General features: G+C 42.8%; 1 long non-coding RNA gene across 6 annotated transcripts in view; it reads left to right on the forward strand.

Annotated features, from left to right (window-relative positions):
• Positions 1–14621, forward strand: part of LOC138112292 (uncharacterized) — an 88759-nt gene that overhangs the window by 53218 nt on the left and 20920 nt on the right. Inside the window, exon 3 of one of the 6 annotated variants that reach the window (XR_011151658.1) lies at positions 515–1013. The exons of the other annotated variants lie outside the window; for them this stretch is intronic. This is a non-coding gene — a long non-coding RNA (uncharacterized lncRNA). Of the gene's footprint in view, positions 1–514; positions 1014–14621 lie in introns of those variants that run through there. 6 annotated transcript variants of the gene reach the window in all.

Raw genomic sequence — 14621 nt, forward strand, 5'->3', positions numbered from 1 at the left:
AAGGCTCTAGGCTGAATGGTTCCTAAGGGAATGGAAGAGCTAAGGTTTAAAATTCAGAGGCTGAAGGAAAGAAGTTGGCAGCCTGGGCACTTACCTTGGAGGTGGCTGGGAATGCAGGTGGTTCCATGGCTGGGATGTGCAGATTGACAGTGTGTATTTGACAGTTAAGGCTTGCCTTAATTTGTCTGCCATGGCCTGGGATTGCCTCAGATTCTTAAAGCTGGAAATTCTTTGAGAAAGTGTCTATTTCTTGGGAAAAAGCATATTTGTTAAGTCTAATGTATATCACAGAAATCTGCTGGTTTTGAGGAGCTTCTGACAAAATGCATACAGGGATTGCTGGAAATGAACCTGGTTTGCTGCCATTAAAACTGGAGCTGGGCTCTGGAGCAGGGAATTCTGGAGTCCCTGGAGTTCTGCTGACTCCTCTTTGAGCACCAGCTGGTCTGCAGGTGGCTCCTGCTATAATCTGGTGAGCAGACTGTTTGTCACAGGTTTATTTTATTTTATTAAGGTGGTGTGGCATCCAGGGACTAAGAGGTGACATTCGGGTGCAGTTCCTGTTGATTTGGGTTCTGGAAGCAGAGTGTAAACCAGAGAGGACCTGTGATACCAAGCTGCAGGAGGGGTGATGGAAAAGCTGTCGTGGGTCAGCAGATTCCTGCCCAAAACCAGATGGGTGTGACCCACCCAGAAGTCACCAAGGCTGGATGGTAACTTTGGGACACAGATGGATGTCTGATGCTTGCTGGAGGAATTGCAAGGCACCTTGGCATAGAAACCAGAGATGAGGTCTGGGAGTAGTTTCTCCTTTAAAAGGAGAGGAAATAGTGGGCATGATGGTAAATCGTGTCTTTCCTGATTTGAGGCAGCACTAAATCACTTAACTGAAATTATTGTCAAATACCGAAATTGTATATGACAAGTAATGGATTGAAGAATTAACAATAAATGCTGAAAAAGTCAGAAAGGAAAGAACAAAATAACATCTTTCTGGGAAATAAAGATTATTATTTAAGGCACAATAATCTGCATGAACTGATCTTTTTTTGTAACAGCAACTTTAAAAAGAGGTCACAGACCTCAGTCTTTAGAATTAATTAGCTCTCAGGCTGAAAGCTCCCATAATCAAGAGAATAAGAGAAAGCAGATCAGCTTTCTCGAGCTATAATACAGAAAACTGCTGCCAGGCAAGTAAATTGATCTCAGAAAGGAAGGAACAACAGAATCTGAAAGTGCAATAAAAAATGTGATCATAAAACACAACATAAAAACATATGTTTAATGCATTTTTATTCTTTATTTTCCATTTAGGGCTGTGATTATGCCGTAGCTAACATCAGCCATTACACAAATCAGTGGCAGACAGGCTGAAATACTGTTTCAATTACCCTGCTCACAGCAGCTCACCCCAGCCCCGTTATAAATAACTAGTAGATCCTCCATGGCTCCCTGGATTAAGATTAAAGATATGCAGATAATTTTAACCCTCAACATGGATTCCTCCACGGCGGAACGTAGTTTGGAGCCAGCTGCTTGTGTCCCCCAAAAGAGAGCACACTGCTGCAAGGCTCCCATGGAATGAAGCATTAGGCTAATAGTGTTTTATGACAAGGTAATGATAGACTAAAGCAAAGCAATTCATCTCTCTCTCTCTGTGTTGCATTTTGTTAGATAGGTAGGAAATGTGTTTTCTCTTCTCCAAACCTTTCCAGGTTCCTGGGGAAACGAGGCAGTCTGTGCCTGTGTCATGCTGTCTCCACAGAAGGGAGCTATATTCCACCAGCTAGGCTGCAGGGAAGCTTGTTCCTCAAAATTCTAGTGTGTTTAATCTGTTTCAGTTAAGAGGATAACTCATACAAACACAAACATAACTCCTCTAATCCCACTTTCTCTATTTCTGGAGAACCGGTGCGGTACCTGTAGGACACCCAAATGACAAGAGAAGCTAAATTATGCATGGAACAGCATCCCCCAAAAAGTTTTCTTATTGTTTGAATACCTCTGGGCTTAAAATAAACTGGATTGTGAGCTGTGGAAGGGGAAGGAAAGATGAGCCATTCTGGGAGCTGAGTCAGATGTGAAGCCAGGCTGCCGAGCTGCGTGCTGTGAGCGCTTTGCTCGGAGCGAGCGCTGCCTCAGTGCCAGAGAGAATGGAATTGTCCTGGATGGAGCTGGGCAATTCAGGGCAGGATATTGCAGTGTCTACTTTGAGCTGACCAAGCCCTCCTCAGGTCCTTGGCCTTGGCTCTAACGTTAGCTTGGGATTTATATTGATGAACAATTTGCTATGAACAGGTCCTTGAAACAGCTCTTTCTTACTAGGCAAGGGAAAGAAGAGCAAAGCTATTTTCTTTCTACTCTTCAGATTTCACTGAATACATCAGTGTTAAGAGCTCATATGCAGGATGTGAGAGATGTGACTTTGCTGCCCTTAACCTGACAGGACCGCTGCCTGCATGTTGTATGGGCTGGTGAAGTGCCCTAGCCATCAGTCTGCTGAGTTTTTCGGTTTTCAGTGAACAGCAAAATATTGATTGAAGCCGAGTAAGTAAGAGTGAGAAGTAATGTGGTAGTTAACTCCTTTGTTTAGCCGCAAATTCATGGATTTCAGGTTTATTTATCTCACAGTAAATGTCTTCAGATTTAGCTTCTTTCTATTCCAGATGGAACTTGCAGTCAGCATGCAATGCAGTAATTAATTTTCCTTTTTTTTTTTTTTTTTCTTTTTGTTTTCTGTGATTCAGGGAGTATTTTACAACTTTAACAGGGAGGTCAGATAAAACATTTTGGTTTAAATTTTAGGGAATTTAACTGGGATCTTGTTTATAGTCCCCGCAAAAGGGAACATTGAATCTAAATCTGCCACATTTTAGATAAATTTGCCAGTCACTATGCTAAGAGGTAAGAGAGGAAGATTGGAGGAGAGCCATGCTGAGGTGTAAAAAGCAGTGAATTCGTGAATTTGTGAGCTTTGACCACGACCTTCTCAAGGTGGTGTGGATCCTCAGAGAGGCAACATCTATCACACATGAAGAACTTAGATAACTGGGAAAATCCAGTTCCTAGGTTAGATGGGCTAACTCTGACCTTCAGTAGATGTCCTTTTCCTTCATTCCCACCCTGCTCTGTACTACTTGGGTATAATATGTTGTTGACAGTTCTAAATGCTTTATAAATCCTAAAGGAGTTTGAAATGTATACACCATTTACTAATGCACTGATTAATTAATCCTGTGTATTAGCGAAGGTAATTTGCTCAAACATCTCAGCACACATGTGCTGCATCTGTGAATGCTTTTATTCCCAGGGAGTAGGTTTAGATTGGATATCAGGAAGGAATTCTTTACTGTGAGGGGTGCTGAGGCTCTGGCACAGGTTGCCCAGGGAAGCTGTGGATGTCTCATCCCTGGGAGTGCTCAAGGCCAGGCTGGAAGAGGCTCTCAGTAACCTGGGATAGTGGAAGGTGTCCTGCCCATGGCAGGGGGTTGGAACTGGACAATGTTTAAGGTCCCTTCTTTCTCCTTTTGCAGAGAAGTTGTGGTTATTTATATGGTGTGACCAGATGAGTGTGTGTGTGTGCACAGCAGGGAAATGCAGTGAGTAAAGGAAGAAGAGGAAAATAGCATCACAGGAATGGATTTGACTCTTGATTGTTTTCAGTGAGTAAAGGAACCCCCTCAGATATGGCACTGCCTTGTGGGGGTGCGAAATGGTCAATTAGACATAATCTGCTGGAGGACATCTGTGACACTTTACTCCTTTCTTGTCAGCATGCTTGCCAGAATGACGGATGAGACGTTTGCAGGAAGGGAAAGTCTGTTCTCTTGTGTTGGTTTTTGTCGTGTTTTTGCAACACAAAACCCTTCCCCTGTTTTGGGTTGCAATGTTGAGACATCACATTGGAGACACCAGCCCTGTTAGTGGGAAAACAAAAGTACAGCATGTGATAAATAGTTCAGGAATGAGAGAGGGTATTGGTAACCATGACAAGGAATACATCTATGAGGAAAAGAACCAGCACTCTCAGAGAGACCTGAGAAATTTAGGGACCTCACGCTGCTGGAGTTCCTGAAAAAGGCAGTTATGGAGAGCTCCACAATTGCATAGGTGGAGAGCTCCACAGTTGCATTGGTGTGTGTTTAGACACACAGATTTACTTGATTATCAGATGTGGAAGTGTCATACTCACAGATCATTAAACCAAGGCTCCAATACATTGCCTTGTGATGAAATAATTTGCTGTAAAGAGTAACTGTGACTCCTGTACTTAAGACATAAGTGTAACAGCCCTCCAGATGAGGTCAGAAAGTTCTTTTCTGTGCTGGAGCTGGTTTTGTAGTAAAAATAATGCTGTGAAACAGCTATTTACTTCTGTTCCAAATGTAACTTTTAAATGAAAGGGAACTTGTTTCAAAAATAATGACAAGAGGTTTTTTTTTTCCATAAACGCAGCCCCGAACCTTTTGTTGTGGTAGGACCGAGCAGAGCCCAATCTAAAAATATGCTGATCACCTGAAAATCCCAGTGATTGCTGAAAAGTCTGAGCCCACGAGGAAACTCAGTATTCTTGTACTCTTGGCAAACTGAGAATTAACTCTGGTTCTGCGGAGAGGAAAGACCACAGCTGCCCCCTTCAAGGAGTGAAGCTTTCCCCCAGCTGAAGCAAATCCTTGCAGCTCCCAGGCAGAGCAGTAAGGGAGAGGCACCCCAGCTGCTCTGTTTTCCATGTGCAGAGGGACAGCTGGGAAGGAGTCACAGCATCCACAGTACAAGGCAGGGAGAGAAGCAGCAGTCAGGTCTTGCTGAGAGTTCTCTGAACAGCTCAAGATTTTGGCTGCCTCTAGGAAAGGGTTGGTGTCACCTCTGGGTAGATACAGTGAGGGAATAATTCCTGTGGTGGGAAAGCTTAGGTGCCAGAGGGCTCTTTGAAGGGAGTGGTTGAATGACCTTGAACAAAGACAGGCAAGCCAAGTTCCCTCTATTCCAGCTCCCACCGTGCATTAATCTCCTGAAAATGCAGTTAAGTGAGAGAATTCTCTCTAGTCCCTGAAAACACTAACAGACAGTTACCACAGTGGAAAGTGCAGAGACTTAAGAAGCCAAAAGGAGACTGATAGAGCTTTGCAAAGCACTTTTTTCCCCCTAAATTTTGTAGGGCTGAGGAGGTGTTGAGAGTTATGAAAGCTCTCAGTTTCTTTTCTGCCAGGGTTTTAAAATCACATGAAGGAGACACAATTGATAAAGTTTTCCATTACAAAAATGAAGATCTGCCATGTAGAGAGAACCTGGCTTCCTTTTTAGAGCAGCAAGCTAAAGAGGCTGGATACAAAGTGCTTCTTGCTTAGCTATATCGAGGACTTAGCTGTTCCATCCTAAGTGCTGTCACCCACTCCTAATGGCCACTAATGGCTCTGGACCAGATGTAAAAACCATTTGAAAACCAGTCATCTTTCTGACAGATGTCTCTTTTCATCATTTCCTTGAATCAGCTCAGACTGTTGCATCTTTTAATTTCAGGGAACAGAGTAAGGTGGGGTCTGTGCCCATGCGAGGGAATGTTTTGAAAGTCAAACAGCAGACAGAGAAGCCACAGTCTGTGCCTGTCTCTGCTTGGGTGAGCAGAGCCTGCTGTCACCAGCATTTCTGACCTGAATGCAAATTCAAGATTCAGTTCCTGCAAATAGTCTCTACTTGAGCTTATTATTCACTGTTCATTTGCCCGATTCCTGCCAACAGTCACATTCTCTGGTGTGTTCAGCTGGAGAGAACACGCAATGGGTGTAAATACTGCTGATGTGAATTCACTAAGGGATCCAAGTGGCTGTTTCTGTTAGTTCTGTGGCATTCCCTCAGTTCTGTTTGTTGCCATGCAGTCAGTTCTCAGCCATTGCTCCCTGGAGATATAGACCAAGGCTCAAAACATTGTAATTTAATGCAAAGGAAGAATAGGAATAAGTTCCTATCACAAGTCAAATCACTCATTGCTCAGCTGGTGACTGATAAAAGTTTTTAAGTCCTGGCTTTCTCAGCTCCTCATTTTATCTGAGCTGAAAGACCCTCATTTATTCTGCACACATGCCATGAAAGCTTTTGCTCCTTTCACCCCCTTTTTACCCATTGTCTGCTCAGAAGTCTGATGCTGTCCTTCAGTTTGTGGTTTTCCTCCCTCAAAGCAAACCAACAAGGGAAGTGGGGTTCTTCCAATGCCCGCCCCACTGCCTGGTACCAATATCAGACAGACTGTTTGCTTCCAGTTGTACCTGGCAGGATGTAAGCAGTGACCATGAGCTTGTAAAATGGGGACCTAAGTGCCTTTTTAAGTAACTGGTACCATTACCTTATTACTTTTGTTTCTTATACGCTTAGTTTTGAGCTGAAAGCCTGTTCTCTTCTCTTGTTTTCCATACAAGAAACCAATAGTTCTCATCCCTCTGCCCTGAGGCTGTGAGTAAAGAAGCCTCTAGTTTTGTTTAACGGTTGAGTTGTTTGGCAGGTTCCCTAGTGCTGTAATGAATTAGAGTCATTGCAAGGTTGTTTCTCTTTGGTATTTCTGGACCTTGAGAGAATGAAGCCACCTGGTTTAGATGCTTTTTTAGCCTGTTTCTCAGTTGACACTCTTCTCCCCAGTTCAGAGAACAGACAGTTCTGCCATTGCCTGAACTCTCTGTCTTTCACTTTTGACAGCAGCACCACTGTGGGTCAGTTCTCCTGGGATACCATATTTCCACAGCACTGATTTCCTTCTGGTCACTGCAAGTTCTTACCAGAACAGGACTGGGAGCCTTTTTTTTTTTTAATCTGGCCACATCCACTGAAGTTGTCCCAGATCAAAAGATTGTGTAGCAACAGAGGAGTTCGATGCTGATCATCTCAGGCAATTGGTGCGGGGATGGGGTTAGATCAGGCAATAGCACTGCAGGTGGAATTCTGATGAGAACATGATGCCACTGGAAAATGCCAACTCAGTCAGTAAAATGTGGAATGGCAAATGTTTTTCTTTATGAATACACTTCTCCACTCGGAACAAGCGCTTTTCATTGTGGAGCTACTCTTCTGCACAGTGATTAATGTTGTTATCTGCAACTTTTAAAAACTAATTGAAGGAAATTCAAGCTGACATCAAGCTGCCAAAAGCCAACTGTAAGTAGGTCTGGGGCCTGTGCTGGTTGTATTGCTGCTTTCCCTGTGCATGTGTCATCATTCACAGCATACAGTGAAGGCAGAGGTCCCAAAGCTGTTCTTTTCCAGCTTACATGCTGAGATGGGCTCAAGTGGTTCCTCCCTTCCAGAAGCACAGACACACCATGGATAAGTCCAGAAAATGAGATCAAAGTCTGGCTGCATTCTTGATAGTTATTCTGAAACAAACCCATTCATGCTTTTGCCATTTGATCTGCAGCTGAAAAAAGAGTTTGAAGAACAAGTGCCTGTAACAATGCTTTTAATTGTGGCTAATGCATTGTGTGTTATGGCACGGAGTTAGGAAACGTGGCTCTTCTCTGGGAATTCCTCTGTCAGACAGGCTCTGGATGAACAAGAAGCAACACACGGAATTCTTCTCCAAGGGCTGCAGCAGCTGTGGCCATCTGCAGAGGAATAGTGATTCCTACAGCAGTGAACTATTTCTGAAGCAGCTTCAGTGAGCTGCAGGAGCTTCATTTCCATGGAATCCATTCCCAGGAGGTTTCTCTGGATCTCAGGTGGCTGCAGTGTCACTCCAAAGCAATGAGCCTTGTGAAGAGGCTCAGCAGGAACAGCTGCTGTGTGGAGGGAGAGCGTGTGGGGCAGAGGACCTGCAGTGGTCACCACATCAGAACATGTCCAGCACCTGGAAACGTGTGCGGTCCTGGCTGTAGCTCACGTGAGAAGAGGAAGGAACCCAAGGGCTCCTTGTCTGTCATCACAGGTACCTGATTCTTGAAACCTCTTACAGCTCTGGGATTTGATTCCACTGTTGATGTAACCAGCGTCTGAGTTGGGTGCCCATCTGCATTTAGATCTCTGCATGCCTGGCCCTCCTGCCCCACTGAACTCCTTTGTGAACACTGATTGCTTCATCAGAGCACAGTCTCCCCAGCTGCCTTTGGGCTCCTTTCAGATCCTTAAGATCCGTTGCTTTGTGGGAAGAGATCAGTGGATGACTTCTGTTCCATCAGGAAGCTCAGACTTCAGGATTTTCTCATTTGCAAGCAGTATCAAGATGTCACCATTGCATATACAGGTTGTTGCAACCCTTCATACCACTTTTTTAAGATGCCTGTGCAAGGGCAAAGCAGGAATCTGGAGGAGACCCCACAGTGTGCTGGGGCCAGAGATGCAGCCCTTGTGCTAACAGCAAACACACCTCTAAATTAGGAGTGTTGTCTCTGCCTGGCACCTCACACCAACACTTTCCTGCCAAAAGCAGCACAGGGGAGTGGTGTCTAATGACAGCTGGAGCAGTGGCAATGAAAAGGTGCTTCTGCCTTGTGCTCAGTAAACTGAACAAAGCCTGAGCAACTGTGCTTTTGGGGGAGAAAAGTGAATCAATAACTCGATGAGGACTGTCAAGTAATGCTGTTGTCTGCAGTGCCTTTAATGGCTTTGGTCAATAAACTGCAATTATTTTACAAATATGTGTTGTGTTCTCTTCTAAATCTATCTCTTGGCTTCCTATATGAATTTTTTAAATGAGAAATATCCTAAGAGCTTGCATTGTATAAAATCTGTACTTAAAATCAATTGGTATAACAAAAGGCCTGGGTTTGCTGTTCCAAAAAGCACACATATAAAGTGCCATGTCTTCTGTAGTACATTTTCTTCTTTTTTTAAAAGGAAAGTCATACTATATTGTCATTAATAAATTTTCAGAAGCACTTCAGACATATATATTTTTTCTGTATCTATTTTCTTTAGAGGCTGGAATTTGTTTAAGTACCACAATACATTTTGCTTCACAAAATTTAAAAGAAGAAAGTAGTCTCCACACACCTCTACTATATGAATTTCTCTGTCTGAATAATTTTTACTTTTGCTGTGCTGTAAGCTGTAATCTGTACCTGCCTTTATTTTAGAGTAATAACAATATAAAGATTCTTCTTACTATACCTAGAACTTAGTTGCTTAAGGGGAATTTGCTTTTCCCTTTAAATATTAAAAAGAAGCAATGGGGAGGTAGAAAAAAAGGACACAATTTATTCAAAACAGAAACCAAGCTCAGCATAGGAGGCTGGGTTTTGCTGTCTGCTCTTCAAAGCATATCAAGATGAGAGCTTTCAAATATTTAAAGGTCTGCTATTTACTCAAATGTGCAGGTGTCTGTAAAAAAAAACCCAGCAAGAATGATCTTATCCTTAGATAGCAGTGTTCTCCCTCAGTCCTACCAGAGGATCAGCAAGAGCAAGGAAAAGCAAAATATTATTGACAATGAGATGATCAGAACATTTTCAAAGATGAAGAAAGGTGTTAGGGGTTGTTTCAAATTTCCTGGGCATCCAGCTCCTCTGTAGACTGGAATATTTCTCCTGTTTTATTTACCTTTAGTTAAGTGAGTAGTGGACACAAGCCCCTGGCCTTACTGAAAGAAAATATTCTGGTAACAGTCATTGAAGCCTTTTTGCTTTTTTTCTGCACAATGTGTTGATTTCCTAAAGTGTATTTCAGTGGGAGCAAGATCTTCTTGAATATTCTTGACATTTTATCTTTGAAGAACCACTAAAATCTGGTCCCATTTGCCCAAATGGACTAATCAGGTTAAAGTGGGAGGGGGAAGAAAATAGAGAACCATTGCAATAGGCAGCAGCATTGAAATTCTATTGGAAAAGGAGGAGTGTTGGCCCCCTGGGGCATCCAGCCTCTCCCAGCCAGCTCCTTTATGTAGGAATTGGCATCTCTGCATCCAGCCAGCCCTCCTTGGGGCTCTGGCACTGGGGGTTAATCTTACTGAGGAGAACATGCTGACAACAATGCAGAGACTCAGGAGCTCTCAGAGAAGGACAATGTCATACATGAAATCCGTATTTGTGCTTGGTCTTTGCATATTAAGTGCTTTCATTAATTAATTTTGAGTTAAATATTTTTAAATTGAATGTTAAAATTAACCCATCAGCCCAGGTACCAAAAATTAAGTTCCATTAATCACTTGTACACCATAAGAGTTATCCTTCCTGTGTTTACTGTATACTTTTACAAGTGTTTTAAGATGTGTTGGATGTATTTTTTTTAATGTTTTTACTTGTACTTTGGTTCCAAGGCAGATTTCAAAACCCCAGTTCCAACAAACAGCCCAGCCCCCACAGCCATTACTCTGTAAGCTCCATGGCAACCTGAATTTTAATGACCCTATCTCAACTAATACCACCCCTCTGACAAGGATGAGCCATTGGTGGACAGAGATAATCTGTCAGAGGGAAAACACCAATCACCTTAAACCAAAGGGGCGGGCTGTGGGCGGGCTGGGGCGGAGCAAAGGCACTATAAAACAAGGAGTAAGAGAAAGGCACGCCCCTTCTCTCCAGCCTTGAGGTGGAGTTCAGTGCTGGGAAGGCGTACTCCTATCAAGGAACTTTTAGTAATTTTTTTTGGCTTTTGGACCAGCCAAAAGCACTGTAAGCCCTTTTTCTCTACCCGAGGTCTAGTGCTGTTTCAGCCAGAAGATCTAAAATCCCTGCGCTCCTGGGGCATACCATCTACCGAGCCATAGGATCCCAAATTTTTATATTTTGCTAATTTTTGTAATTCTTCAATTTTTCCGTTTTTAATAAATTGTTTCAGTTTTTAACTAAGAGTTGTCTCATTTCCCACAGACAACATTGTCGCTTCAGAACAAAATGTCTCTCCCCAGCAGCCTCTGCTCCAGCAAACATGTCCCAGCACATGCTTGTCTCCATCAGCTGATGGGTCTAAGCTGCAGCACGCTTACCTTTCTGCTTTAATAGCCTGGTAATGCCACTCTAAATTAACAGTGTTCGTTCCAAGTAACCTCTGTGTTTCACACACTGCTCAGACTGTTGCAGTAAATGTAAAGATCTGCTGAGGTAAATAAATTTGAGATTAGCTACTGTGTATTTTGTATCTATTGTATGTTTTTACATAATATGGAAAAGTAACTTGATACCACTTGATACGTCAGGTTTTATTCTGTTTGCAGAAGCAGTCTTGAAAATGTGTGGAATATTTTTAGCATGGACCTTTTGCTTCTTTGCTGGGGAAAAAAAAATAGAATCTACCTACCTTACAACTCAAAGGGTAAGAAATTTGAGAAATGATGATAGAGTTCAGAGTGCATGCCTGCCTGTCATGAGTTCATTCACAGGCTTTTCCCTATTCAGTTTCTTTCCCAACATCTGGCAATAGTGCTGTGAGTTCTGCAGTTCTTTGATATTACTACAGATATCCTTTCACAAAGCTGAGAGTTCAGTGGCAGGAGAGGTGGGAGCACCTCGAGACACCATTTCACTTGGCAGTGGAATGGTAATGTATTTCTGGGACTGCTTTTCTGGAGTTAGGAAACATAGGGCATACAGAAAGGCATTTGCAGGTCTGCTCTTGGAGTATATTCGTGTGTGCAACCTGAAAATACAGCATCAAATTGCATCTTGAGATAGGTAAAGGTGGAAGATTGGCTGTCCAGAGGCACAAGGACAAAAAGGACCCCACATCAAATCATCCCTGTTTCCAGAATGCATGATGTGTTTATGAATCCATAGGATATAGGCATTGCTATTTGAAAACAGCAGCTTAGAGGGTTTTTCCTTATACCCTGTTAATGACATGTTCAAGCTTTGCATTAACCACCTGAGAGACAAAATTAAGGAAGCTTTTTTCAATGGAAAGGAATTCTCTTCATGTTTAGCACTTGTTTGATAGCTTCTTCATGGGTTTCTTCTGAGATAATTTAGAATATGGTTACATAGGTCCTAGAGATGTACTAGGACCATGCTCTAAGGATAGGAAGGGCTGGATATTGCTGTTCTCTTTGTGGTCAGTGGGAATTTTGTTAAAGCTGAGGCTTTCCTGGAACAAATCAAGACTATTGAATTTTTACTGCAGCTTTTAAAACAGTAAGATTTCATAGTTGCTTCAGGGTGTTCAAAGGGTTCAACGATTGCAGTACTGGACTTGCAGGCTTTTGGAAGGTAGCAAATTGATTCACAGAAGAGGGGTGGGAGAGCACAGGGCCTAGTGACTGCCCTCCCTAGAGCCCAGGCTGTACTTTGGTATTTAGGAATTCTCACGATTCATTCCTTTTTGTACACCTAGTCTCTTTAAAAGACGATGGGATAATATTCTTCCCTTTCCAAAAGGTGGATAGAGAGGCAATGATGCTTTCACATGTGCCAGCACTGACAGAGAATGGAGAAGGCTTGAAAATGGTAAGAAGAGGCACATCAGAATAGGCTGAACCCTTTTCAGAAGCCTTTTGAAAATGACAATCCTATTTGACTCCTTTCAAAACTGGAGGAAACTTTCTCGAGGTTTTCTGGCAGGATTCGCAGATGCCCTCAGTATTCACTGGGTACAAATAAAAGACTGAAGGGGAACTTATGGCTCCCTGCTTTGAGTCTGACTTTGTTCTGGTCTTGGCCCAGACTAGAACAGCTTGAGAGCAATCCATTAGGTACGGGCCACCAGAGGCCAGCTGGAACATGCTGTGGCCATGCCTGAATGTGCTCAATGGCTCCATGGACAATCACTTCCATAAAGCAAGATATTTTTTCACATGGAAAGGAGTAATGCTGTCTCTTCTTTACCAGTAAGTGTTGTATGTGTGTGTACACCCACAGGAGTGTGTACCTTCCATGTATTTGAGATGCCCTTTCTGTGTGATGCAGAGGCCAGCGACGCCAGTCACTCTCTCTGGACCCTCTTTATTTCCCTCAGTGACTCAGCTGGCATCATGGTGCCTGTTTCTCCACAGTGATCCTGGGGCACAAAAAAGGAGCTAATGCAAATGCCATGGCTTTTTCATCATAGCAGAAATGTGGAAAGGAAAAACAAAAATCAATGTTGTCAAGTGAGCAGAATCAATAGGGAAAGCAGAGTTAGCATCAAGCTGCTTGGAGAAGTTACCAGCAATATGAGGTCGCTTGTATCCCACAGAACAGCCACAATAAGGTGACTTAAAAACTTGCTAATGAGCCTGGCAGCCCGTAAGGGAGAGGCAGTGTGCTGAATTCACATTTGTGTTGGTTTCATCAGGCTTTACAAGCCCTGGGAGGCTTTTTAAAGGGAAGATAATGTTTTGGCTCTGTGCGCTATTTGCAGCTGAGGAATAATCAGAACAGAGAAGTATGACTTGCCTTAGTGCCTGTGCCTTGCAAAGGTGCAGGCAGACACTGCAAACCCTGATCTTCTTAGTAGCTGTGTTTATATGCTATTTTCATGTTGTGCAAAGGGCACAGTTCTTAAGAGCTGACCTTTTGAACAGAATAGGAGGGCAATAACCCCTCTGGCTTGCGAGCAGAGGTCTGCAAGGAGGGGAGAGGGGTGAGCCACCAGGAGCAGCACTCCAGTGCAAACACTGTGATGCTGCTTTCACAAATTTCTGCTGGGAATTCTTTGGAGTAATTGCAAGAGTTTTGTCATAGAGAAGTAGGCCATATGTTCCTTCGTTGTCTGCCTGCGTGAGTAAAAATTGACAGTCTTAACAGCAAGAAAGAGGAGGAGATGTAATATTCTAGAAAACATGGCTGGTTTTATTCAGAGGACAGAAGGTGAGTGAAATTAAGCAAAAGCTTTCTGCCTCACCAGTTTCCTCCTTTTAAGTAAAAACTTATAGACTGCTGACAACTGTTATGCAAAACCAGAATCAATAGCTCATACTAGGGCTGAAATTTCTAAAGACTGCCAGCTTGATTCGTTTTTAAGTAATGTATCTGAACTGCTTGTGCTGATTCAAGGTCAAAATTTGTAGATCGTATGCAGCATATGGTGAGAACCTTTGAATTGTTCCTAAAGCTCAGTGTCTTGTCCAAACACAATGATAGCACAAATTCACTACTAGTGGTACTCTTTTTATTTGCATCTGCTCATTCAGGTGACAAGTGTAGGATCAAAGTGGCTGCTGAGGCAAAATTTGTAGCATAATGATGTTTAAGTCCATAAATCTTTGTTCAAGAAGACTGTGGGCTTAAATACTTTTTTTTCAAGGATTCCTCATGACTGGTGAGTGGTCAGTTGAAAGGAAAGAAATGTTTTCCTGGAGAAAGATGACCCTGGGCAGGTCTTTTCTTTGGACTTGTGCATTCATAGTCTAAAATCCAAACATCAGTATTATGCTTTTGTAGCACTTTCTGGATGGCATCTCTTCTTTACTAGCTGAATAGACCCTCGTAGATATTGTTGCAATGGGCAGCCTGAAATGTGAGAGAGAAACATGCAGCATTGCTGTGCATCATATTTGTCCTGCCCTGCTGTCAAGTTTGAGCCTAACAATGAGGACATCTGATTCCAGTGTGTGAACATATGTGCTGGCCATTTAGCTCCATGAACAGTGGTATTTGCAAATACTAATTTGGTGTTGAATCTTGTAATATCAAGGCCACTTCTGACTGCAGACACCTTTGACATATCTTCCAATTTAATGAAATAGGATAAAAAACAGAAATTGCTCTTCTTGTCAGACTGAGAATTAGTTT

Source organism: Aphelocoma coerulescens, chromosome 6 (genome assembly GCF_041296385.1).
Source record: "Aphelocoma coerulescens isolate FSJ_1873_10779 chromosome 6, UR_Acoe_1.0, whole genome shotgun sequence".
Classification (NCBI taxonomy): Eukaryota; Metazoa; Chordata; class Aves; order Passeriformes; family Corvidae; genus Aphelocoma; species Aphelocoma coerulescens.